Source organism: Hyperolius riggenbachi, chromosome 6, assembly GCF_040937935.1.
Source record: "Hyperolius riggenbachi isolate aHypRig1 chromosome 6, aHypRig1.pri, whole genome shotgun sequence".
NCBI classification, from domain to species: domain Eukaryota; kingdom Metazoa; phylum Chordata; class Amphibia; order Anura; family Hyperoliidae; genus Hyperolius; species Hyperolius riggenbachi.
Window position 1 is genome coordinate 332,646,896 of NC_090651.1, and position 23,472 is coordinate 332,670,367.

At 42.7% G+C, this 23,472-nt stretch overlaps 1 protein-coding gene across 19 annotated transcripts in view; it reads right to left on the reverse strand.

The window, feature by feature from the left end:
* The window catches only part of POU2F2 (POU class 2 homeobox 2), a 330,684-nt gene that overhangs the window by 160,779 nt on the left and 146,433 nt on the right, over nucleotides 1–23,472 (reverse strand). Inside the window, exon 1 of one of the 19 annotated variants that reach the window (XM_068241480.1) lies at nucleotides 14,048–14,364. The exons of the other annotated variants lie outside the window; for them this stretch is intronic. The gene's annotated coding sequence lies outside the window, so the exon portion shown is untranslated. Of the gene's footprint in view, nucleotides 1–14,047; nucleotides 14,365–23,472 lie in introns of those variants that run through there. 19 annotated transcript variants of the gene reach the window in all.

Below are 23,472 nucleotides of genomic sequence, written 5' to 3' on the forward strand. Positions count from 1 at the left end.
ACTGGCTATACTGGGGTACTATACTGGCTATACTGGGGCACTATACTGGCTATACTGGGGCACTATACTGGCTATACTGGGGCACTAAACTGGCTATACTGGGGCACTATTCTGGGGCACTATACTAGCTATACTGGGGCACAATACTGGCTATACTGGGGTACTATACTGGCTATACTGGGGCACTATACTGGCTATACTGGGGCACTATACTAGCTATACTGGGGGGCTATACTGGGGCACTATACTGGCTATACTGGGGCACTATTCTAGCTATACTGGGGCACAATACTGGCTATACTGGGGTACTATACTGGCTATACTGGGGCACTATACTGGCTATACTGGGGCACTATACTGGCTATACTGGGGCACTAAACTGGCTATACTGGGGCACTATTCTGGGGCACTATACTAGCTATACTGGGGCACAATACTGGCTATACTGGGGTACTATACTGGCTATACTGGGGCACTATACTGGCTATACTGGGGCACTATACTAGCTATACTGGGGGGCTATACTGGGGCACTATACTGGCTATACTGGGGCACTATTCTAGCTATACTGGGGCACAATACTGGCTATACTGGGGTACTATACTGGCTATACTGGGGCACTATACTGGCTATACTGGGGCACTATACTGGCTATACTGGGGCACTATACTGGGGCACTAAACTGGCTATACTGGGGCACTATTCTGGGGCACTATACTAGCTATACTGGGGCACAATACTGGCTATACTGGGGTACTATACTGGCTATACTGGGGCACTATACTGGCTATACTGGGGCACTATACTAGCTATACTGGGGGGCTATACTGGGGCACTATACTGGCTATACTGGGGCACTATTCTGGGGCACTATACTAGTTATACTGGGGCACAATACTGGCTATACTGGGGCACTATACTGGCTATACTGGGGGGCTATACTGGGGTACTATACTGGCTATACTGGGGCACTATTCTGGCTATACTGGGGCACTAAACTGGCTATACTGGGGCACTATTCTGGGGCACTATACTAGTTATACTGGGGCACAATACTGGCTATACTGGGGCACTATACTGGCTATACTGGGGGGCTATACTGGGGTACTATACTGGCTATACTGGGGCACTATTCTGGCTATACTGGGGCACTATACTGGGGCACTATACTGGCTATACTGGGGCACTATACTGAGGCAACTAAACTCCCTACACTGGGGCAACTATGCCAGCTATGCAGCCGCACCCCAGCCACCCCCCCCCCCCCATAGCGGCACTGTCCACTAGGTCGCGCAAACAACCGGGGGCCGCATCGCCCCCACCGCGCGCGCGCGCGCCGTTCCCCGGAGAAAAATTTGGTCAGACAGTGTTCCCCGGGCCGGAAAAGGTTCCGCATCGCCCCCACCGCGCGCGCGCGCGCCGTTCCCCGGAGAAAAATTTGGTCAGACAGTGTTCCCCGGGCCGGAAAAGGTTGGGAAACACTGCTCTAATGTACACGAACAGCTGACACAACTATGGATAAACCATGTTCTACTTTTCAGTTGTTTGCCCCAATAAAATATAGTTTTGGGGATGACTTCTTGCTTTACTTTGCCACAGCATAAATATAGCATGTTCAGGGATCCAAGCATTAAATCTACATGAAGATCTTTCACAAGGAAGCTCTTGGCAGTGGGATCATCAGACCATGCTCTCCAATCTGTGTGTGGCTCAAGCCAGGTCTGATGCTGGACACATCCACCATCGCTCACTTTGTTGTGGCTCTAAAAAGACATTACTGACTTGTGTATATACTATATGGCATTCCCCCTATATTTAGTTACATCAATGCTGAAAAATCCAATCACACAGATGTGTTCTTGTGCACTGTGAAGATTGAAGAGCATGGAGAAGAGTCCTACATGTATTAATGTTTCTCAGGTTCAAAACGTACATTACAATTTTGAAACCCATTTCCAATCTCTGCTCTGCTCATTCACACCTTCTGAACGTTAACAAGATCTTTGTCACTTCCTGCCCCTCTACTGTGCCTGCGTTAGCCTTATTTACTGTAGGTTCCTCACACTAAAGGGCTAACTTCTACACAGACTTATGAAGTTTCATTTCAGGTTGCCTAACACCTTGACCTCTTTATGGTTCCTGCTCAACACCAACTATGGTGGGATCCAGACAGATAAAGGGCTTCTGTATGTGACCTTGTTACAATGTCATCAGTGGATGCTGAAGAACAGTATAGTTCAGCAAAATGGTCTTTGACCAGAATGGTTACTGCAGATCTACCCACATTTCCTGCAGCTGCAATGATAAGTTTAAATAGAGGGTTGTTTGGGCATTGGGGGTCACTAAAGATCCAGCATGCTTGATCTTTAGGTAACGTCGGGTGGCCACTGTACACACGGTAAATGCACGTACAATCCTCACCTAAGGCGGTCTTTATCAGCCGCCTTGACTGAGTTTAATATAGTATGTTTACGTAGCTTTACTCTTTCATCTATCAAGAAATCTATACCAATCATCAGATCATAATAAGCCAAAACTGCACTCAAAGTAAACCTGAGATGAAAGGGAAAAAAGATTTTAACTTACCTGGGTCTTCCTCCAGCGCCCTATTGTCTGTCAGCTGCCTCGATGTCCTTCCGGTCTGATCCGCTGTGCTCCTGTCCGTGATCCAGCTGGATTGGAAGACACTGAGCAGGCACTGTTTTAGGCCGCATGGCTCCTCCGTTGCGTTCCCATGGACGGAACATTCTGTACAGGCGCAGTCACGGTCTTAATAAACTACGCATGTGCAGGAACTGTTTTGTGCCGTGTGCTTCCTTTATCACGTTCCCATGGTTGTGTTTTGCACAAGTGCAGTTATAGTCTTAATGAACTGTGCATGCACAGAATGTTCCCGGCCATGGAAGTGCGATCAAGAGTGCGTGTGGCCAAGAACACACATGTGCAATAGTCCTCGACTGAGCTGACTCAAAGACTTTATCGGGCTTACAGCAGCATAGCAAATGGGACCAGGAGAACATTGTGAGAGCTGGCAGACTACAGGGGCCTAGAAGAAGCCCCAGGTTAGTAAAAAATCCTTTTTTCTCACTCATCTCAGGTACACTTTAAGGCACCCCTAATTTTCCCAAATATGCTGTCATTACTAATGCTACGTACACACATGCGACAACGATCGTTCGTTAAGAACGACGAACGAACTTTTAATTGATGAAAGAACGACCTAAGTAAAGGTAGTTTTAAAATGTGTGTAACGATCTGATCGTTAGAACGAACGTTACATCACAGAAAGCAACTATTGCGCCTGCGCATAAAAATGAGAAGTTCCATGGAGAAATAGTGAAATGCGCATGTCAAGCCTAGTACGAACGATCGTTTCCAACGATGTACTACTTTTGCAAACGATCGTCGTTGGTTAAAATCCGCCGAGACAGAACTTTCTTTTGTAGCGATTTGGCTCGTTCGTCGTTTGCCTTAATAGTCGGTGGTTCGTTTTTTGTAACGATCGTCGTTGGTAAAGATCGGGGAACGATCGTTACAAACGACTATAGTCGCATGTGTGTACGCACCTTAAGTCTCAATGCTTTCTGCCTGCACAAATTGTGTCCTAATACAATGATGCCATTTTGGAGGTGTGGTCAATCCAGACACAACATACATAAAACTAGGACTTCGAATAGCATGAACCACAAATTGGATGTCACAGTTTCCCAATACAGAATATTTCCTTAAGAGCCAAATAAATTCCAGATTGCTTGAAATGTTATGCAGCTGGGAACTGGGCCAATCAAACTAGGCAGCAGGCAGATTTGATTGGCCTACTTCCAAGCTAAATTTGCATGGAAGTCATCAAAAGCTGCATCTCGTTGACCATCTCTAACTCCCAATTATGTGGTTGGGTAGGCAGATGTGAGCACTTTGCTTGAAAACCAGCTATCTTTTTTTTTTTTCTTACATTATAATGGGATTAGGTTCTCTGTCCATTCTGTTAAGAAGCCTTGCTTGGTGGAATTCTTTAAGTGTAGCCTGGGTACATACTGTTCATGAACACAATATAGAACAAGCATCACTGTGCATAGTGGATACAAAAATAGTCAAGACAGTATTTACACAGCGGGATTGTGGAAGGCAGGCTGTTATAAATAATAGAAGGACACACATAATGAACAGCATGCAATAAGGTGTGCTGCTTATTATTCCGAGTTAATGGGAAAAAGAATGCAGGTCTGCTTTATTCTTTGTGTAGGAAATGTTGGAAGACAGATTATGCTGTGACCTATGACCCGGTTCCTGTGCTCAGGTCGCTTTGCATTCATACTTCAAGCACAAAGTAAGTGTGATGAAACGAGACCTTATAGAACTGCAGCTGGTGAACGGCTAGTGGAAAATAAACCCGGCTCTATACATTGCTCTCACAGTTATGCTAATGGAAGAATGCAAATATTTTTTTTTCTGTGTATGGAGGGCACTGGATATATATATATATATATATATATATATATATACTGAGAGAGGGAGGGAAAAACATGGTCAGTTTCTTTTTGAGACATTGATAGCTGAAGGTTCAGGGACAGAGAGAAGTGGACAACGCAAAGGCTAAGCTCTATAAGAAAGAATGGCTATAAGCGACTAAAGGAGGTGGAAGCTTTGTTCTACATGGAAACTTATTAACCGAGAAAGTAAGAATATCTCAAAGGTAGACTTTACGGCAAACCTCGGTGACAGCGGAGGTTGGAGAAGGTGAAGGCTGAATTCTGTGTGAAGACACGGACATAGAGGGCTGAAGTGGAGGTTAGGTTCTTCAGTGAAGAACTTAGCAGACAAAAGAGGCCGGATCCTCTGAAGCCTACACACTGTGAGGAGATTCAGTGTAAAAAGAGGCCACGTTGAATGAAACCTGGTTCTTTCCTCAAGGACACAGGAGGACACAGCAGAAGACAAAGGATATGAAGACCAGCTGACTTTTTAAAGACTCGGCAACTCAGAATAAATCTCTGAAGAGCTAAGCTATGACTGGAATCCCTGTGACACAGGAGGAAAAAGCAGCAGTGTGGAGACTCCACAGTTACAAGCTGGGCTCTATGAGGAGACACAAGAGTAACAAAAAACAGCTGAAGGGTTAGGAAGAAGATCTGTATGGAAGCGAAGTGGTGGAGAAAGCTGGAAATTCTAACAGCCAAGTTCAATGAGGAGGTGCAACAACAGAACAGACTGGAGGTTCTGAAGGCTAGGTTCAACATGAAGACTCGGGGTCTCATTATTATCCGCAAATGAAAAGAAGTTGTTGTTGCCCCTAGCAAACAAATTCTCCCTGTTATTTTTCCACTGAAAAAAAAAAGAAAAAGAAATGACAGACTCTGACGAGAACAGTATTTCCAACTGAGGATTTCTACCCTGGAGCCTTCAGAAGGGGCTGGAGGTGCTGGCACATACATGCATAGACAAATCTCCCGGCTGCACCACATAAGATGCCCATTACAATGATTAATCCCGCCATTAATTAGATCGTTCATCAGGCACGTTGCGTGGGATACAGGTCATTTACGGCTCATCCAATACCACATAAAAATGAATGTAATTAATTATTATTAATGCGCCCACAATCAAGCCATGCATCTCTTCCATGTTTAATTAATCTGCTCTAAACCCTGAAACTGTACTAATTAAATACTATAGAATCACCCCGCAATCCTCCCCCTGCCTTCTACTTACACATATCGGGCTAGGAATATACTAGAACATAGTAAACCTTTGTTTAGTCCCATTGCGCCTTCAGCAATTTATTTTCTTGTATAAGAAAAAGGAACCATTCGCTATTAACCATCTTACTGCACCATAAACTCCTCCTAATGCACAATACAGAGATTCTCTATAATCTTTCCATCGTTCTATATAAACGCTGCTTATAAATTTCTCCATCTCCTCCACACAGAGCTGCCCATAGCTCCTGTAATAGCCCTATTAATTGTCCCTAGTAAAATGTACCCCTCTGTATAGTGAGCGGTATTGTCGGCTGTCCCTTTTCTTCTATTACTCTATATAACTCATAACTGCTCTATATCATTCTTATAACGTATAGGTCTCATTGGGGCTTTATAGGAGCGGATGTGGAGGGAAGGGAGCTGTGTTGCCCGTAGCAACAGGTCTCATCTCATTTTGCAACTTGTGTGAATAGAATGTTGTTGCTGTGAGCCTCCTCAGCCATTTTTAGACAGGAAGTCCAACCTAAATAGTACTTCTAAAAATAGGGAATATTTCCTCATGAAATGAATGGTTGACTGATAGATTAGAAACTGAAATTTTTCTAGCCCTGTGTAGGCATTCCGTGGCAGAGCATTTTTATATCAGTGTAAATGCTTCCTGATTAACTTATGTCAAATAGATCACGTTTTCAGTACTAGGAGCTACTGCACAAGCAATTTCCTGATGGCATTGTAGGCATTAAGAGCTTCAGTCTGCACTCTTTTTGCGCTAACTGTGCCCCACCCCTTTACGGTGAAAGCAGCGAAACGAAGGTGAGTGCAGAAGCAGCAGCCAGAGCTGACACTACCATAGGGGTCACATGAGCATTTGCCCCATAGCCAATGAGAGCTCCTGCCATATACCCCACCCCTCCCCCGAGGTATCCGCCCAAATTTTGCTCTCCGGGCCCCTGCAAAGTTTTTGGCAGCATAGCAACTCGTCTGTCCTGGCGGGTGCACTGCTCCATCAGTCCATGCGCTCTAATCTTCATCCTTGCCTGGCTGCATGTTCTCAGTGACCAGGCGCATGTCATTATGTAGTTACATGTGCCAGGCCACTGAGATCAGTTACCACTGCGAGGATGAAGAAGAGAGAGCACAAAATAAAGTTGCAGAAATCCGAGGAGGGTGAGGGCAGTTATAGCCAGTTAGGAGGCCCCCTGAAGGGTGGTGGTGGTGGGGGGAGGGGGGGTTAGAAAAGAGGAGTCAGGAGGACCTCATGTCACTTTTGCCCTGGGGCCCCATTGTGTCTAGAACCAACCCTGGCAGACAAAAGCCTGCTGTTAACTCCATCAGCTGAGCTGCATCACCTCAAGCCATTACTTTTTTTAAAAAAGGGGGAAAAAAACTTTTTTTTAGGTGCACAGGCCTTGTCTGATGCAAAAAGATAACATTTGGGCACTATGCTTGATAAGCTGTGTAACTGAATGTTTCCAGATGTGCATTGGTTCAATCTGACCTGCACTAGTGTGATCTAACTACATAAAATGTACTAGATTCAAACAGGGTTGCCATATCCTGCCCACTTTAAGGGATACATGAAGTGAGAAGAATATGGAGGCTACGATATTTATTTCCTTTTAAACAATACCAGTTGCCTGGCAGCCCTGCTGATCTATTTGGCTGCAGTAGTGTCTGAATTACACCAGAAACAAGCATGCAGCTAATCTTGTCAGATCTGATCCATCTCAATTCAGTTGTCCTTTAAATACTGACACATCTAAGTTATGCAGGTTCTGGGGCTAGTTACACATAGTTCATAAACTGCATGTAAATAGTCACAAGATTTAATTAAAGGGATGAGCTGGCAAAACTAATTCAAAGCAAGCATCTTCTGTTTTTTATCAGATATAAAGCCTCATACACATGCTAGGAACGACTGACTCTGCCAGGAATCCAGTGTGTGTACAAGGCAAGGGGAGTCCTGAACATTTGGTAAAATGTCCACTTATAAAACAATCTATTTGCAAGGATAATAATATAAGTCGGGATTAGTACTCACAGACTGAGCGACTTTTACAATTCCCTCTTTCTTAGGCACTTGGCTTTATTCAATAATAACATAGTTCTAAGTGCAGTTCTAATGTAGAAAGCAGAGTGTTCCATAGCAACCACTTAGAAATTATGCCCAACTACATTAAAGCATTAAAGCCACAGTCCTCCCTTCCAGAGTCCCCACTGTTAGTAAAGGTGGATAGGGCACTATGCCATTACACACACATTTTTCAGATCTGATGCAGTCGTTTCACAGAGGCAGTCATAAGTCAGTCACATGACCCAAAGATCTGTACACAAAGCATGGATCTGCCAGAAGAATGGGAGTTGCTTCCCCAGCAAAGAGCCCTTGCCTGAGCCCACCCATCAACTCCATCTGCTCTTGTGAAGCACAGAAAGAAGAGGGGCGGGGTCAGCTTTGTGCTTAGATGGAAACACTGAGTGGTGCCCCCTGCCTGCTATTCACTGACTACCTCCTAGTGGATGGGGAAAGGGACATTTACAGACTAGAGATGGTCACTAAGATGCTATGAATTCTGTAATGGTTAAGGGCTTTTACCTCTGACACAGATGACCAGGGTTCAAATATTGGCTCTTCCAGATCACTAAGCCTGCACCTATTTAGTAAGGAGAACTTGGGCTAGACACTGCTACTGCCTATAGAGCACGTCCTAGTGGCTGCAGCTCTGGCGCTTTGAGTCCGCCAGGAGAAAAGCGCAATATAAATGTTATTTGTCTTGTGTATAAATGTAATGTTAATTGTATGCACATTGGAACTGAGCTAATGAAATACAGTTTCTGCTTATTTCCAAGCTGCAAACAATTGGGATTACATTTAAATGCAAGTCAGAATTATTTGCTTCTCATTGACTTTCTCTATCACAGACTTTCTCTACTCAGACAAGCAGCATCAAACATTGGCCCAGGAAGAGAACTGTGCAAACTGAGCCAACCAGCTAATACAAAAAATAATAATGCAAAAACGGTTAAGGTGCAATGCCCAACGTGTTCTACAATGCAAATTATGTCACGTGCCACGCTCAATGCACATTATAAAACACCAGCCTGTGCTAGGGATTTAACCTAAAATCAGTTTGACAATAAAGTGCAGTAGTTTAGAGCAAGCAAGTCAATCTTCTTTACTTTTCACCTCCTTATTTGAATAAACATGCATGTCTTTCAAAGTATTTTCTAATGAGAAAAAATAGTAAATATAACAAATGAATGTGCGACATTTGCTTACAGCTCCACCTGCTGGCCTGATTGGTAAGATCTGTGAGTGCAAGAAAGGCCTTGATTTGCTGAAGTGTAGTAAAAATAAAACAGCGCCACATAAAACACAAGTATCTAGTTATTAGTCACCAAGTTTGGCATATTACAGTGTTGTTATCTGTACCAGTAGAGCAACACTTTCTACTGCCCCGGCTGCTGGCGGCTTGTTTCGCCCATGCTAAGCCCTTTTCTGCTACTAAACAGAAAAACATTTGGCACTGGTTCCCATCCTTGCGTTCCGAGTCCCTGGAGACTCACTAGAAGTTACATGCAGGGACACTTCCATTCATCTCAATGTGGGACAAGTTGAATCCTGGCAGCAACCTTCCATCTGAACCGGCCCTAAAATGGTTCTGGGTAGAGGACCAAAAAAAAATCTGAAATAATTATTTGTATTGTTTTTATATGTTTGTTATCACTACGTGATGTTTGATCAATGAGTGATAGATTGACATGAATACATTACACACTACTCTACTAACAAGTAACAAAAGAGTGTCCATACAAGTTTCAATCCAGGCTTTCTATGCTCCAACTGGATCTTCAGGAAAAAAATGTGTTGCCATTTTTCAATTTTATTTTAAGATCAAGTTGATGGGGAAAATTATTATACAGGCTATAAAAATGTTCCTCTTTTTTTGAGGGGTTTCTAGGTTATGTGGCATAAAATGTCCAATCATTTATCAATGTGACCTTTTAGAACGCAGGAAAAAAAAATATCAATCAAGATTTATTGTGAAGGGCTCCGAACTTCAGTTGAAATGGGCATTCTATCAAAATCAGTACCAATGTCGTGCATGATCTTTTGAGGCTGGATTCATAGAATATGCATTGCATAAAGCAGGCGTTATAATCTGTGTGTACTGCAATGCGCATTGCACCTGTTATAACGCACACGTTAATTTCAAAGCCTGGTCAATGTCTTTGCGTTATGCGCATATTCGTACGAGCTATCCAGACACTTACTGCATGCAGATAGTTAGAATAACGCAATTTGTGAAAATGCAGAGATGTGAACAGGCCCATAAACCTACTTCTGGGTAGTGAGTTCATATGCTGAATTTTTCCCCAATGCAACGGATATAGGTGTTGTTTCACACAGCTTACTTATTTTTAACCTTAAGGGTACTTTAACAGTGGGACGTTGCGTTTGATGCGACGTTAAAGTTGCACAACGTGCCCCTAACGCAGCGCATGTAGGTTATGGCATTGGATGTCATTTTGCACTGCGTTATGTGTCTCTTGGTGCGCCGTTTTCGTTGCATACTGATGGAACAAAAACGGTGCATGAGTTACATTTAAAAAAAACAAAAATCATTACTGAGCATGTGCAACACACATAACACAGCAAATGTATTGCTAAACGCACAGCATGCAGTACCTTCTAAATATTGCTACACGTTACACACAACGCATGGTGTGCACTGTGAATGTCGCACAGACTTTGTATTGCTGTGCGTTAGTCTGCGTTATAAATTTTTATAACGTGCGACTTTAACGTCCCACTGTGAAAGAGGCTTAAAGGACACCTAAAGCAAGAGGTATATGGAGGATGCCATATTTATTTCCATTTAAACAATATTAGTTGCCTTGTTGGTCCTCTGCCTCTAATACTTGGAGGGCTTGTTTCCACCATAGCGAATCCGCATGCGGCGCCGACATGCGGATTCGCTTGGTACATTGAAGTGGCCGGGGCTGTTTCCATATGTGCGGCGTGCGGGAGCGATTTGGCGGCGGGCCAAATCTGCACGACGGGACCCACAGAATTCGCCTGCGTCGGGAATCCATGCGAATCGCCGCTAATGTATTTAATAGGAAAACCGCATGCGTTTTTTACATGCGTTTTTACCCGCGATTCGCGTGCGATTTCACACCTTTTTCAATGTTATTTTGCCCTGCCAGAGTCATGGTTAATTAAATCGTACGCGAAATCGCGGGTTAAAACGCATGCGGAAACGCATCCGCATGCGTTTTTACAAGCGTCGGGATGCCGGCGAAATCGCATCGCAACAGTGGAAACGGGCCCTTAGCCATAGACCCTGAACAAGCATGCAGCAGATCAGGCATTTCTGACATTTTTGAAAAATCTGACAAGATTAGTTTATTTCTGGTGTGATTCAGACACTACTGCAGCCAAATAGATCAGCATGGCTGCCAGGCAGCTGATATTGTTTAAAAGAAAATAAAAATGGCAGCCGCCATATACTTTTCGCTTCAGGTTCCCTTTAACTTTAAGGAAAGCTAATGCATGAGATAAACAAAAAAGGAGAGATAATTCATGAGATAAACAGATAAGGAGAGATAAATCATTAGTTAGGTCAGTTAAGGAGGGATAAATCATGAGTTAAGTTAGATAAGAAGGGATGAATCAGGAGTTAAGTTAGATAAGAAGGGATAAAACATGAGTTAAAGTGAACATCCAGACTAAAAATCGACTCAGCAGCACTGAAAAGGCTTGGTGTTTCTTTAACAGTTTCACAGCATCAGAACTTTGTTACTCTTATACAAGCCTCATTTTTAGCTGCACAGAAGAAAACTGCCCGGGCATTTTCCCCCTGATGCTGTGCAAAGCATGATGGGATTTCTGATGTTGTTCTTTTTCTTCTGTTTTGGTGTAAATTTTTTTTTTTTTTACATTTTGAATTTGCCATTTGAAACCTAGCGCATGCAGCTGGGAGGGGTTATCAGGACACAGGACAGTTGGAACTGTGTCTTATGCTCCCTGTCACCTCCTTTCAACCAAAAAGATGGCTGCCCCCATGACAAAGATGGCAGCCCGCATGAATCACAAACATTTGCCTGTTCTTTTAAAACAGGGTGGGTAAAAAAATTATATTACCTATCTATTCTAATTAACATAACTAATGTAACTTAATGACAGTATGTTTGTTTAGGCTGAAGTTCCCCTTTAAAGTTAGATAAGGAGAGAAAAATTATGAGTTATGTTAGATAAGGAGAGATAAATCATGAGTTAAGTTATTTAAGGAGAGATACATTGTGATTTGCTAAGTAAGGTGAGAAAATTTTACAGAAAAGCTTTGTGAATCAGTCCTATAGTGTGATTGAACACTGACAGAAAGCTGGCCTAATGGTATGGTATGCATGGTCAAAACATTTGATCTGTCACAGATAGAGGCAGTAAAAGGTTTCCACAGCTTCTGTATCATGCTCACTGCAGGGCCTCTACATTTTGACCGACTTGCGCATACAACCATTCCACCCTCAACCATGAGGAAAAAAATGAGATTTTGGCGAGCAGCCCCGAGATTCTGTAACTAAACTCAATCTCTGCGAGCGATAACGAGTACCTGCGATGATTGCCAGTGGCCTTTACCACCTGCGAGTTAACCCCCGCACTGCCTGATTGCTGCAAGCCACGTCTGAATTGGTTGGATGGCTTGGAGATATTGGGCGCTTGCAACTAGCTTAAAGCCCCGTGTACACCCTATATATTCAACTCAGCAGGGGCTGCAATTACTCAATGTAACCAGCACCAAATTAAAGTCTCACCTGCTCCGATCTGACAGTTTATTGACAAGACATGGAAATGTATCTGTGAACATCCAGGAGCAGTTAGCAGAAGACAGGGGAAAATAAGAGGTGTCTTAATAGGCGAACAATAAAAAAGAGAGAGAGAGCAAGAGAAGGCTAAAACTACAATGCTTTTTGTGACAAAAGAAATGTGCAGAGGAGGCTATAGGAAACTGGGGACAAGAATGAGAGGGAGCGGGGTAAAATAAAATCAAACTGCTACATGGGGGGGTTTATAAAGGTATAAAATAAAATGGGGAGGCGGAAGAAGCTTTTCCATAGAGTAATAAAAAGGTGCTAGCTGTGAATTATTGAAGAGTCGGAAGGTGGAGGCTCTAGGGGTGGGGGATGGTGGGGTACAATTCAGGGTGGGGGGGTAGCTAGGCCTTGAGGGGGGTGTTGAGGCTGCCGAGCTTCTCCTGCTCAGATTAGGTGGAAAAGGGGGGGGGGAGCAGGCGCTCTCACACCAGTCACTATATGCAGGGCATCTGACAATGAAAATGCTTTATTGCTTAGTCTTGTATCGATCGGTGACGAGGGGGCTCAAGAGGGAGGGGGGGGGGGTTCTCTGCTGCACTGCACAATCCACTACTGCTTCCCTGAGCCTCCTCCACTCCCCCCACACCTCTGCGGCTCTCTCCTCCTCACAGCCCCCGCTGCTTTCCATCCTCTCCTTCCTTTTTTATTCTCACTCTTCCACCTCCAAGCTGCACTCCAACTCACTGAGTCTCCCTCAGACTCACTCTTTCCTTCCTGCTATTTGTTTGTAGACTTTTTTTTTCCCTCTTCCTGAATCTCTTCCAATTTCTCTTCATCCTTTTATCAGAGTATTAAAGAAAATGTATTCGCTCCCCCTCCTTCCCTATCCTCTCTCTCGCGCCGGCTCTACCTATTTTATCTTACACTTCCCAATGTATCACTAATACCGAGCTCAACATCTGTGGCTCGCCACTCTTGGGTGAAGCTTTCTCACCATTTCTCTCCTTTCTCCTTCTCATCCAGCTTATAACTCTTTATTTCTGCACCTCCGTTCTCTCTTTCAGCCCTGCTTCCTTCTTTCTTGTCCCCTTTTCACTAATTTTTTCCCACTTCCCCCTTTCGTTCTCTCAGTCCCTCCTGCTCCGTCTTTATCATTTTACTTTCCGTCAGTCTCTTCCTCTACTGAGCAAACACTGTATTTAAGGGCTTCCTAATAACCGCTCATTAAAGCCAACCAAACATCCGCAAATACTCGGGCTTTGCAATCATTGCTACCTTTTCCACTCTACCTGTACAGATCTTCTTCTCTTCAGCACTTTGCCTTCCTCTAATCCCCCTGATCCCATTTCCTACTCTCTAATCCTATTTTTCCTCTCCGCTTTCTTTGCAAAGTTCCTACAGCTCTACACTCATTTATTTTCCTTAGATTGTAAACTTTGCAGGCAAGGCCTCACAATTCATTGTCTGTTACCATTTTTCTTAAAGTGAACCTGAACTGAGTAAAATGTATTTAAAATAAACACAAGATGTACCTGCAAATGAAGCTCACTATTTTCTTCTTCTTACGATTCCTTCCATTTCTGACAAGATTTTGTTACAACTGGAATATATCCATTGCTGTCAGCTGTATATCAGTTGTTGTCAGTTATAACTGAAAGGACAACTGATGAGCAAGGTAATGTCCATGTCTCCCTATGGCTCAAGTGGGTGATATTACAGTAAACAGTGTGCTAATGGCCATTTTCAAAATAAAGGGCAAGAGAATTCCACTGATTACAGTGGACAAACAGAATGCAGGAGAGGAGAAAAAGATTGATGAGTAAACTACACAGGAGATAGGTATGATGTGTGTATATTTATTTTGACTTTTAATTTTCAGTTCAGGTTTTCTTTAATCCTTTCTGGACCAGCACCCCCTGCCCCCTTAAGGACCAGAGGGTGCTGGTCCAGAAAACCGCTGCTTCCCGATGAACCGCCGCAAGTTACCGTCGCTTCCGCCGGGCACGACGCTCTGTCCTGCTCTCTCTGCCGTCGCTATGACAGCAGAGCGATGTGCGCTGGTCAGGAGCTGCTTTCATTGGCTCCTGACCCTGTCATTCCATGTAAGCCAATGGGAACGGCTTACATGAATGACAGGGCCAGGAGCCAATGAAAACGGCTCCTGCCTGGCTCACAGTGCTCTGCCGTCATAGAGGCGGCAGGGCATCACATTGCGGCAGGGGCAGAGCGGACCGAGCGACGGGGACGGGCGGGGGCGCGCGGTCAATGGGACGTAGAGCTTACGTCCGGTCAGGACCGCAGCGCCCCCTGCCCGCCGTAGATTCCTACTCGCTCGGTCCGCAGGTAGTTAAGGGTGCAGACAATAACAAAGAAATGCAAAGTGCATCAATTACAGCAACCGATCAGGTCATCAAAATTTCAGCTGGATAGTGGATTTAGTGGCTGGACAGTGTACTGGTTAAGGGCTCTGCCTCTCACACATGTGACATGTGTTCAAATCTTAGCTGTTCCTGTAAGCCAGCACCTATTCATTAAGGAGACCTTGGGCAAGACTCCCTAACACTGCTACTGCCTACTGAGTGCACCCTAGTGGCTGCAGCTCTAGTGCTTTGTGTGTGCCAGGAAAAAAGCTCAATATAAATGTTCTATGTCTTGTCCAGTGCTCTCTGCATTCAAATTATGTCCATTTTATCTGCTTTCTTGATTATAAAGAGCTGTAGAATATACTAACAGCAATATAGCACAAATAAACAAATAAAACACAACACTAATGATGATAATAATTAGTAGAATCTGACATAGCAGTTCATACAGTCACTGAACTCTGGAGTGCCTCTGTTTGAACAGTCTTTTCTATTAAAGTTCAATGCTAGCACAGAGTAAGGCTCATTCTCAATTCTCGGCCATTCTTTGATTTTCCAAATGACTTCACAATGACAAAAATTTTCCAGGACGTTGGAAGATATCTGTAAGCGATGGTGTTCTGCTGTTTCCCTTCTAAGTCAAACTATTTTTGTCAGAAGACTTTCAATAGAGACGTACGGCAGATCTTGTTTTTTTCTACAATTACATGCCTGCATGGAGAAATAATCCGAGCGAGTCGACTGCCATTTTCACAAACGGTTTTAGCCGCCTCAATTAGGTGTGACTTGGAATTTTCTCTAGCACTCTGTAGCTATCGCCATTCTGGTTATTATCTGGTTGAGAACCATACTCGGGATACCACGTGCCACTCTTGAATCTTCTCTAGACTGAGCAAAAAAAATATTTGTTGTCTCAGGGCAGCTCTATGTAGAACCCAAGTATTTAACACAACAAAGCATGTAGGTAAGATTGACTTTAAGCTGATTACGCCTGAATTACTACCTTAACTGCCTCACTCCTTTCCCAGCACATTCACTTTGAAAGTCCTAAAATAATGATAGCATAGCCTGGCGCTTTTAAAGGCGATGCTTGGCACTGACTGTCACTTTCAGCAGGTGTTAACTAGCGCTGACTGGTAGTTTACAGGTGTTGACTGTCGCCATTTCTAGATGCTGATTGGGGATGAGGGGAATCGTATAGTGTTGACTGGCACTGGCTAGTTATTTTACTGGCACTAGCCCATATTTTCCAATGGTTCCAGTCTGGATGGAACAATGACTTATTTAAAGAGACACTGAAGGGGAAAAAAAATGATATAATGGATTGGTTGTGCACTATGAATAATTACTAGAAGATTAGCAGCAAAGAAAATATTCTCATATTTTTATTTTCAGGTATATAGTGTTTTTTCTAACATTGCATCATTCTATAATATGTGCAGATTACACAACACTCAACATTCAAAATTATTCTTTCAGAGCAGTCTGTGAACTAATGACCTCTCCTCTGGCAGATAAAAAGTTAACAGTTAACTAACAGTTGAGATAATAAAAGTCAGAAAACAGCCCTCTCCAGGACTTTGAAAGTTGTAGAGATCAATGGCCTTTTTGCATAGAGATAACAACTGGAGTTCCTTAACTCTTCCTGTACTGGAAACAATTAGACTGATGTATCTGATCTTAATGTTTTATTTCTTAGCTGTACTACACATACAAATCATAATATCATACATTTTTTTTCGCTTCAGTGTCTCTTTAAGCAGTCTTTACCTATTACAGAAGGAGGCACTTTTAGGGGGAGATGCATGACTCCCATGGCAATCTCTTGTTGACAAACCTGTAGCCCACAGAGCAGGTAAAAACTGTTCCAGATCTGACTCACAAATACAGGATCTTCTCAAAAAATTAACATACTGTGATAAAGTTCATTATTTTCTGTAATGTACTGATAAACATTAGACTTTCATATATTTTAGATTCAAATACACACAACTGAAGTAGTTCAAGCCTTTTATTGTTTTAATATTGATGATTTTGGCATACAGCTCATGAAAACCCAGATTTCCTATCTCAAAAAATTAGCATATTTCATCCGACCAATAAAAGAAAAGTGTTTTTAAAACAAAAAAAGTCAACCTTCAAATAATTATGTTCAGTTATGCACTCAACACTTGGTCGGGAATCCTTTTGCAGAAATGACTGCTTCAATGTGGCATGGCATGGAGGCAATCAGCCTGTGGCAGTGCTCAGGTGTTATGAAGGCCCAGGATGCTTCCATAGCGTCCTTAAGCTCATCCAGAGTGTTGGGTCTTGCGTCTCTCAACTTTCTCTTCACAATATCCCACAGATTCTCTATGGGGTTCAGGTCAGGAGAGTTGGCAGGCCAATTGAGCACAGTAATACCATGGTCAGTAAACCATTTACCAGCGGTTTTGGCACTGTGAGCAGGTGCCAGGTCGTGCTGAAAAATGAAATCTTCATCTCCATAAAGCTTTTCAGCAGATGGAAGCATGAAGTGCTCCAAAATCTCCTGATAGCTAGCTGCATTGACCCTGCCCTTGATAAAACACAGTGGACAACACCAGCATCTGACATGGAACCCCAGACCATCACTGACTGTGGGTACTTGACACTGGACTTCAGGCATTTTGGCATTTCCCTCTCCCCAGGACTTCTCCAGACTATGGCACCTTGATTTCCGAATGACATGTAAAAGTTGCTTTCATCCGAAAAAAGTACTTTGGACCACTGAGCAACAGTTCTGTGCTGCTTCTCTGTAGCCCACGTCCGGCGCTTCTGCAGCTGTTTCTGGTTCAAAAGTGGGTTCATGCTTCCATCTGCTGAAAAGCTTTATGGAGATGAAGATTTCATTTTTCAGCACGACCTGGCAGCTGCGCACAGTGCCAAAACCACTGGTAAATGGTTTACTGACCATGGTATTGCTGTGCTCAATTGGCCTGCCAACTCCCCTGACCTGAACCCCATAGAGAATCTGTGGGATATTGTGAAGAGAAAGTTGAGAGACGCAAGACCCAACACTCTGGATGAGCTTAAGGCCGCTATCTAAGCATCCTGGACCTCCATAACACCTGAGCAGTGCCACAGGCTGATTGCCTCCATGCCACGCCGCATTGAAGCAGTCATTTCTGCAAAAGGATTCCCGACCAAGTATTGAGTGCATAACTGAACATAATTATTTGAAGGTTGACTTTTTTTTGTTTTAAAAACACTTTTCTTTTATTGGTCGGATGAAATATGCTAATTTTTTGAGATAGGAAATTTCAGTTTTCATGAGCTGTATGCCAAAATCATCAATATTAAAACAATAAAAGGCTTGAACTACTTCAGTTGTGTGTATTTGAATATAAAAAATATGAAAGTCTAATGTTTATCAGTACATTACAGAAAATAATGAACTTTATCACAGTATGCTAATTTTTTGAGAAGATCCTGTACATTCCAGTTCTGCATGTTGAAGTGGTCTTTGGAAGGCTTTGGAATCACAAAGTGACCATGAAGCAGAGAAAAAATGTACTCGTGTACTGGGGTTTCTTTTAAAGCTATACCTATGCTATACACCAAGAATTACAGATGCACTGTTGGCCAGCAGTGGCATTCAGAAATGGTTTGCATGGCTTCACCCATCATCTTTAAATGAAACATGAAAACTTTGGTTTTGAATGTATGATGGGACATGCATAATGGTCAAATAAACGGAAACATTTCTCTTTTCAAATCACTATGACAGATTATGTGATCCTAGTGGAAAAGCCCTTATGTTTACCATTGGTGTTAGCAAATTCACTGCAAAGGCCTGGTCCATTATTTGCACATCAGAAGCAAACAAGAATCCACAATAGAAGATAGTTACTTAATGCTAGGTACACACGTTACATTTTTTCGGGCGATTCTGCCGTTCCATCGATTTTCTATTAATTTTTCCGCTCGATTTCCCGCTCAATTGTCTTATCTTTTCTAATCCATTTCCATTCACTTCTATGAAAAATCGAGCAGTAAAACGATCGAAAGTAATATCGAACATGATGGAAATTATCAATCGAACACATCTATCGAACGAAAAAACTTAACGTATGTACCTAGCATTAGAAATGTAAAGTCTTGCATAAAGTCACTCTCTGGGCAAAAAATAAATTTAACTGATGGTTCCCTCCCCCCTCCCTTAAAGACACAATGTACATTTACCTTCATTAAAAAAATGTAATTTCCTGTCATTTTGATGTAATAAGTGACAGTCACATGATCATCAGTGTTCCATTGTATTTTCTCATGATGGGCAATTGCTTCTTGGCAGACTATGAAGAGACGGGTGTCCAAAGCACTCCTCCCTTTCCAGCTCTGCCTTCCATTCACAGAAGGAGAGGAACAGAGTGACAGCTTGGACACTCCCCTCCCTAGGAGGGGAAAGCGATGGACTGGTCAGATCACTCCTCCTAGAAGTCTTTGCTCCTCCCACAGCTGCCCGGAAGAACACACAGCAGCAGCAGTCAAAACAGAGGTGAGCATAAAATGTTATTATAAGTCTAGCGGGAGGAGAAAGGAGCCACTAAATTAATAAAATGTGAGCATGGCAGGAAGCTCACCAATTCACCTAGGAGAATTTCTCCTATAAAGAGAACCATGGAGAGGACCATGATTGATTTACCAGGTGATAATTTGCCCTTCTCTAACTGGCTAGTCACTATCGTAAGACCCCATTTTACTCCTGCTTCCTGTGTAGGCTAATCATGGCCTCCCAATTAGAATAGGACAAATCAATTACCTGAAAAACTGATCACATGGTTTTTCATTTCAGGAGAAAGACTCCTAGCTTCACTTAATACGAGACACAACGCATTAAAACAACAACTCATTTTTTTATTATTATAAAATAAAACTATTTTTAGTTATTTTTAAAATACAGAATTCCAGATTCAGCTTTAAACGCCCGCATTATAAAAATGATATCGGGCTCCCATCTGGTTGCCACAGGCAACACCGCTACTCCTTTCCTTTTGTTCCAGCAGATACGAGACGTAGATTTACAGTGGTATGATAGCATAATAATAAAGAGATCTTTAGTCGGTGGAGGTTGAGAGTGGAAAGCAGCGAGAGAGACAAAACAGAATATAATACAGATTCCAGAACAAGTGTTTGAGAGAGTAAAAAAAAAATGCTGAGCTTAAGGAGAGACAGCTAAGGCAGAGACAATACGAAGACAACCTTACGGGAAGAAGGCAGAGACCAGGCAGAGATAGTGAGGGATTGGTTTCTCCCACCGAGCGGTAACCATGTAACATGCAAACATGTTACACGCACACAGAAAGCTCAGCTGTACTCGGCACTTTGAAGAATGATGGACACTTTCAAATCACTGCATGAAACTGCCTTTCAAGGCAAGAAACTGCTTACCAATGAGGAAGAGAGTGCCTTAAAGGAGAAGACAGTAACCTTTCAAAGGAAGATGCTACTTTCAGAAAAAGAGAGCTTATTTAAGACCTTCAGAATGCTTTCACAAGACGAACTAGAGGCGGCAGAGAAAGGAGGCAGACTGGTCTTCAATTGTGGAAAGGAATCGCCACAAAGACGAGGGACTGCCTTCTAATTGGATCAACAGATTGAAAGAAAATGATCGGAATCAATCAGTCTAGGTTCTATTCATCTGTTTGCTTGGGCCTGAGCTCATAGCTATTACAGAATAATATGATTTTTCTAGTAAACATCAAAAAGATGTCATTCTAATAAGCCGGCAATAGACATGAGATGACAGTCCCCTGGTCTAGCAATCTCAGCAATAAAGATCAATCAGACAAGATTGAGAACCTTGCTCATTCCCTACCGATATGCATTGTGGGAACCAGCCGCATCCTCTGGGCCGAGTTTAGGACCCTTCTGACCAATACACAAGCCTCAAAGCAAACAAACTGCTTGTGTAATCAACCCCTCATGTGTGATCAACGCCTCATAGAGGTCTATAAAAATCCCAAAGGTGGAGGAGTATGAGCTATGCCCTACAAGCGAGGCTTCAGCTTCAAGCAGCCCTTTCCACCACTGGGGCAAACACAGAGATTTACCAGCTTGCTGGTCAACAATCTAAGCACCAGCAGGCTGAGGTTTGCCATTGTTGGGGGAGGTCAAACGAGCAGTTCTTACTATAAAAAATATAAATACACACAACAGACAGACAGACACACACACACACACACACACACACAGTGGTCTCCATCATGCGTTTTAATGGGAACACACGCTGTCCACAGCAAACGCTGCTTCAAGTCTGACATTTGAAAATGTCTGTGTCACTCACCATCACATGCAGAGAGAAATGTAACATTTTACACTACACTAGCTTATTCAAATTATTTTTGATTCCGTAACTTGTAGTTGGGGATTTAGGAGATTCAGTTGAACCAAATATGGTTTAATGCAAGAAAAAGGGTAAAAAAAGTAAAGTATTTACAGAAAAAATACAATAAAGCAAACAGGCAAAATAAATGCCAAAATCGTAAAAAAAAAAAAAAAAAAAATTAAAGTTAGTTAGATTATGGTTTGCCTTTGGATATAGTTCAAAGTCCAGATCATTTCTAGATGAAGTAACGGGCAACATTTTTCTCAGACACAGAACATTTATATCGGGCTTTTCTCCAGGCGGACTCCAAGCACCAGAGCTGCAGCCACTAGGGAACACTCTATAGGTGGTAGGAGTGTTAGGGAGTCTTGCCTAAGGACTCCTTACTGAACAGGAGCCGAGATTTGAACCCACATCCCCTGTGTCAGAGGCAAAGCCAGTACGCTATCCAGCCTTAATCAAAACTTCTGACTGAAAGCCTGACTGTTACGGCTTTGGAATGGAATTTTCAAAATGAACAGGAGGAAAACTTTATAACTCAGGATGATAATGTTATTTAACACAAATGATCATAGGCTAATGTTGACTTGAGTTTTTTTTAAGTTGCTATCAGACATTTTTACTGCCACTCCACCTATGTAACATTCTTCCTCATCACATTCCTGAACTCTTATTTATCGCTGGTATTCTTAAATTAGGAGATAGAACTGCTTCTTTATATTATTCGGCGCTTCATGTGTTACAAATTCCTAAACTCTTATTTGTTATTGTTTATGGCTGCAATAAATTCTCCCAGCAAGTGAAAGAACTGCCTCTATACATTCAAGCGTTCATGTAGTGTCCAGTGCTGATTCAGACGATCTGACAAAGAAGGGAGTAACTCCTGAAAGCTAATCCTATAATAATTTTTCTTACTGCAAATAAAAAAAGAATCCCATACGTTACTCAGCCTTTTTTATGGCACACAGAGAAATCTTCCCATTGTTTCAAATCATTTTTCTCCAGGCACAGACACTATTTATTATTATATGCACGGTGGTTTAGTGGTTAGCGATCTCGCCTAGCAGCGCTGGGTCCCCAGTTCAAATGCCAGCCTGGGCACTACATGAATTTGTATGTTCTCCCTGGAACTGTGTGGGTTTTCTCCGGGCACTCTGTTTCCTCCCATATCTCAAAAACATACAGATAAGTTAACTGGCTTCTCCTCTAAATACAATAGAGGTAAAGAGTTTGAGATAAAAGCATCTAAAAACAGCTTAAAAACGAGAAAATAATATGGAGGTGGCTTACCTCAATAACGAAATCTTTGTATGTGACAAAAGATTTTTATTTAGCACAGGCAACGCGTTTCGCGGGTTTGAGCTCGCTTCATCAGGCCAATAAAAGTGCCAAATGAATAGATCAGTGCAGCAAAGGGAGCCTCTCTCCTCTAAATAGGCCTAGACTACGATGCATACATAGACACATGACCATGGTAGGGATTAGATTGTGAACTCATCTGAGGGACAGTTAAGTGACAAGACAATATATTTCGTACAGCGCTGTGGAAGATGTCAGCACTATATAAATGCTAAATAATAAATTATGTATATAGCGCTGTACATCGTACAAAATGAACGGTGGGGAACATAGATACATGAGACGTTCAAAATTGTACAATCAGGACATTTAGCAGTACAAATACATACATAGTTAATTACAGATTGACAGATTATCAAGAAGACTGTCCAAACAATTAAATGTTCAACAAAAGCTCCTGTCGCTAAAAATTCACTTTTAAAATTGGTCACATGATCTGTAGCTGATCTGAAGCAGTTAACAGCGGGCTATGTAGACAGAGATGGAGAATTCCGTGTTCCAGAGAGTGGCTGGAGTAGGGTCTTCAAATCAGGAACTTTAAGATTGATTTCTCTGACATCAGCTAATCAAGCAGCTCATAAACAGATAAAACAAGCTGTGCAGCTGACGGTCTACACGGGGCTAGGAAAGCGTTTGTGCCTGGAGTTGGTCTTAATGCCATCTGACATAAATACAATAGTCCGATAACTAAGCCAGGCTGAGCATGCTGGAAGCTGCAGTTTAGCAACGATCAACCACACATAGCTACCCATCTGCTCCATTTAAACAGTCTACCACTAGGATGTGATTTGGGCTGAACTATGCCATGTCTCGTTAGATCTCTCGGAGACTCTACTGGTAAAATCTCCCAATCGCATTTCCAGCGCTTTCCTCGCAGCTTTGTTCAGCA